Below are 4,532 nucleotides of genomic sequence, written 5' to 3'. Positions count from 1 at the left end.
CGGTCGAATGTACCCGTGATAAACAATGGATCTAACAGGGTGACCTGCGATGCTGGCAGCTCCAGCTGAAGGCTGTACGACAACATGCTGCTGGACGGCTCGTCTTGCTGAGGGATGTAACCCTGTTGATCATCTCCAAGATCCTCATCAGGTGCCTCAACAGGTGCCTCAACGCCCCCTTGCTGGGGACCACCTCCTCGCCGTCCCCAACGACCCCGTGGGGCACCCTTGCCTCGTGGGACAGCCCTGCCTCGTGAGGCAGCCCTGGCTCGTGCCCGACCCCTGCCTCGTGCGACAGTCCTACCTGGATGGTGCTGCTCTGGCGCCACATACTCAACAGCGTGATCTAACCTCTTATCCTCTCTAGGTCGCTGCAGTGTCCGGAGAGCCAGATCTACCACCTGCCGGCCATACTCAGCGACTGCAGGATTGTCGGCATGCTGCTGCATCTGCAGTCCCAACAGGTAGAATAAATGATGACCAATAGCCTGCACAACATTTAAAATATTAATTACATAGCGTTATATCACAGTTAAAAGAATGGGTTCCAAAAAAAACATACCAGTGCCTCGTGCCTCCCGGCGTATGGTTTGTACCGACCGCCAGCTTGATGAACGGGGTTCCCGATCATCAGTCGGGTGTGACGGCAGTACCAGGACGTATACATCTCAATAGTCGCCGCCTGGATCTGTGAAGGTGGGGGCGGAACCAGGTCCTCTCGCTGGTCCCAAGTATGGACCTGCGCCTCTAGCCATGTTACAAATGTGTCGTCCACCCTCGAACGATCATCCCGCTGATAATGTGTAGCCTCCCATGTAGGCCCCCTCGGTATAGTCTGCGGACGGCCAAGCTGGCAAAGTACCCGCTCTGTGGCATGATGCTCCACAATATTGAGGCACATAAGCGGGACGGAAGTGCTCTAAATTAGTCGGTCGACCGAGCAAAAATCGGATAGGCCAGCTATCAATTCGTCCCTGTATGGCGTCCAGAAGAACTATCAAATAATAACATAAAAGTGAGTATGCGTAACACAAGTGAATTTATAACAAGTAAGTTTAGGTACATATTTACCTGTGCGGCCTCCAGCATATCAAACACATCCCTGACAAGGGGGAGATTATGATAATCATCAATGGCTCAATAGTTTCCATGCCGGAGAACCCACCTCCTAGCTAGAGGGAGAAACGGAGGTGCTACATCCGTAGCTAATGGTGGTAGAGGTGGCTACAACGGCAGGAACCGCTCCCAGGCCCAAACCTAACATACAAGGTCGACGTAAAATATAAGAGTCATTTTGACAATATAGAATGAACAGAATATTCGAATACGTTGTCACCTGTAGAAGCGGCAAAAAACCACATATGTCGTTCTGGGCCCCCATGCTAGCCCGACACATACTCCTGCATAGGTAAGCGAGAACAGCAGCACCCTAGCTGTACTGGGGTAACTCATCTAGCTGCCGAAGAAGATGAAAAAATCTCATACTCACTAGATTTCCCGAAGTTGTAACGACCCGACCGGTCGTTTTGAGCTCTAGCACGTCGTTCAGCAATCTGAGGCCATAAACAGCTTCATTTCATGTATTATGACTTGTACGCGTGGTCGGAATAAGGTTTCGGGAAGTTCAGAGTTGATTTGGAAAGGGAATTCTCATTTCGGAAGCCTTAAGTTGAAAGAATTAACTAGGATTGGAATTTTGAGTAAATGACCTTGGAATCGGGAACCTAAGGTTCCAGCAGGTTCGTATGATGATTTCGGACTTGGGCGTATGCCCGTATCGGGTTTTGGATGACCCGGGAGCGCTTTGGCGCCTATTGTGGAAAGTAGCATTTTGAAAGAAATTTCATAAGTTTGGGTTGAAGTGCATTTCAGTGATATCGATGTCCGTTTGGGATTCCGAGTCTGGGAGCAGCTCTGTATGGTGATTCTGGAGTTGGGAGCGCGATCGGAAGTGAATTCGGAGGTCCTTAGGTCATTTTGGAGCCATTTGGCTAAAGATAGAAATTTAAAGGTTTTTTAGAAGTTTGACTGGAAGTGGACTTTTTGATATCGGGATCGGAATCCGATTCCGAAAGTTGGAGTAGGTACGTAATGTCGAATATGACTTGTGTGCAAAATTTGAGGTCAATCGGACGTGATTTGAAAGGTTTAAGCATCGAAAGTAGAAGTTGGAAGTTCTAAAGTTCATAAAGCTTGGATTAGGGGTTGATTCATGATTTTAGCGTTGTTTGATCTGATTTGAGGCCCCGAGCAAGTCCGTAATGTGTTTTGGGACTAGTTGGTGTGATTGGTCGGGGTCCCGGGGGCCTCAGGTGTGTTTCGGGTTGTATCGCGCTCTTATTAGATGTTTCAACATCCTTTCTTTGGACATAAAGGAGTGCTATATTAAGCAAATGAGATCCAAATTAAGTTTTTATTGAGCCATTAGATCCATATCGTAATTTCGGAGCCAACGCAAAAAGAATCGTCGAATTTGGACATCGTATGAGGGAGTTATGCTCATTTCCGTGTCGAGAAAAGTGCTGGTTGCTGTCATAACCGCAGATGCGTAGATGCAGAATTTTCCGCAGATGCGGTCAAATTTCCGCAGATGCGGAAATTGCTGGAGGCAGAGAGGTTTCTTTAAAACTCGAAGTTTGGCTCATTTTCACTTTATTTCTTCCGTGGGAGCCGATTTTGGAGCAACTTTGGAGTGCCATTTAAATCACCAAGCATGAGGTAAGTGATTTCTACTAGTTTTGAGTATATACAAGGGTTATATATGGATTTAGACTTGGAAAATTGTAGAAAACTTAAGATTTGAGGGAAAACTTAGAAAACTAGTATTCTTGGATTTTGACCACGATTTTGGGTATGGAATTTAGAGAAAATCATATATTTGAGTTCGTGAGGCCATGGGTAATCTTTATCTTCGAAAAATTTCGGATTCCGGACACGTGGGCCCGAGGGGCGTTTTGGTCATTTTATATAAATTCGCGTATTAGCTTTGAATTAAATTGTAGAATCAGTTGCTTGGGATGTTATTTACGATATGTAATTGAATTGAATAGATTTGGGCCATTTGGAGTCGGATACTCGTGGCAAAAGCGTGGTTTCTAGTTGATTTTGAGCCGGTTCGAGGTAAGTGGCTTGTCTAACCTTATGTGGGGGACTTTCCCCTTAGGATATGATGTTTGGTAAATTGAATGCCCTGTACGTGAGGTGACGAGCGCGTACTTGAGCTAAATGTTGTAAATCCGGTTTTACTTAAATAGTTAGATTGAGTTTCTTTCTTACCTGCTTTATTCTATTTGCAATTATAGCCTGTGTTAGTTTAGAAAAGCATGCTTAGTTGATCTAAATTGCCTATTTGCTTAAGTTGCTTTGTTTGTTCTACGTGAAGCATGTTAGGCTAGAACTACCTGTTGCCTTGTATTTCTTTGAACTTCATTGCTGAATATCTTCTTGTTGTGGCTGCGTATTTACATTGGGACTACGGATGTGGGATTCCGGTAGCTTCCCCCTTGTTTTTTTACTTTGGGACTACGGTTAGATTCCCGGTAGATCCCCCTGCATATTTACTTTGGGACTGCGGGTTCGATTCCCGATAGATCCCCCTGCATATTGATAGTTAGACTACGGGACGGTATCCCGGGAGATCCTTCGGATATACACATATGATGGACTACGGGACGGTTTCCCAGGAGATCCACTGGATAGTTGAGAAAAGGACTACAGGACGGTATCCTGGGAAATCCTCATTGTTACCATTGGTATTGAGCTGTACATATTCCGTGTTTACTCCGTTCTTTGTGTATTTGTTATTGCCTTGTTTAACCTGTCTTATTTCACTGCTGTACTTATTATTTCTGCCTGTTTTCATACTGTTAATTCATATTATATTGTTTAACCTCAATAGGGCCCTGACCTTCCTCGTTTACCCGACCGAGGTTAGGCTCGGCACTTACTGAGTACTGTTGTGGTGTACTCATGCCCCTTCTGCGCATGTTTTTCATGCGCAGCTCCAGGTACTTTCGCTCAGTCTTATCATCCTTGAGGCGAGGCACTTCTGTAGACACTTCAAAGTATATCTGCCGCGTCTGCAGACCGTGGAGTCTCTTTCTATTCTTGCTGTTTAGTATTAGCCCTTCTGTATTTTCAGTTCTTGTTAGACATTCTGGAGTTAGAGCTGTGTAGTACTTCTTAGCTTGTGATTCATGGGTTTCCGGGTCTTGGATTTATGTGTTGATTTTGAGCGTTAAATATGGTGTTTGTCGAGCGGCACATTTACACACTGGTTATTTCTTATTTCTGTTTTAATTTGTTTTACTTCCACAAATTTTTGGTTTCTTTTCCGCATTTTAGGCTTACCCAGTCGTAGAGACTAGGTGCCGTCACGATGGTTCACGGAGGGCGAACCGGGGTCGTGACAAGTTGGTATCAGAGCTCTAGGTTCATAGGAGTCATGGATCACAAGCCGATTTATTAGAGACTCGCTGATCGGTACAGAGACGTCTGTACTTATCTACGAGAGGCTATGTAACTGTTAGGAA

Source organism: Nicotiana attenuata, unplaced genomic scaffold, assembly GCF_001879085.1.
Source record: "Nicotiana attenuata strain UT unplaced genomic scaffold, NIATTr2, whole genome shotgun sequence".
NCBI lineage: Eukaryota > Viridiplantae > Streptophyta > Magnoliopsida > Solanales > Solanaceae > Nicotiana > Nicotiana attenuata.
The sequence above is the reverse complement of the archived record's forward strand: the minus strand, read 5'-3'. Positions refer to the sequence as shown.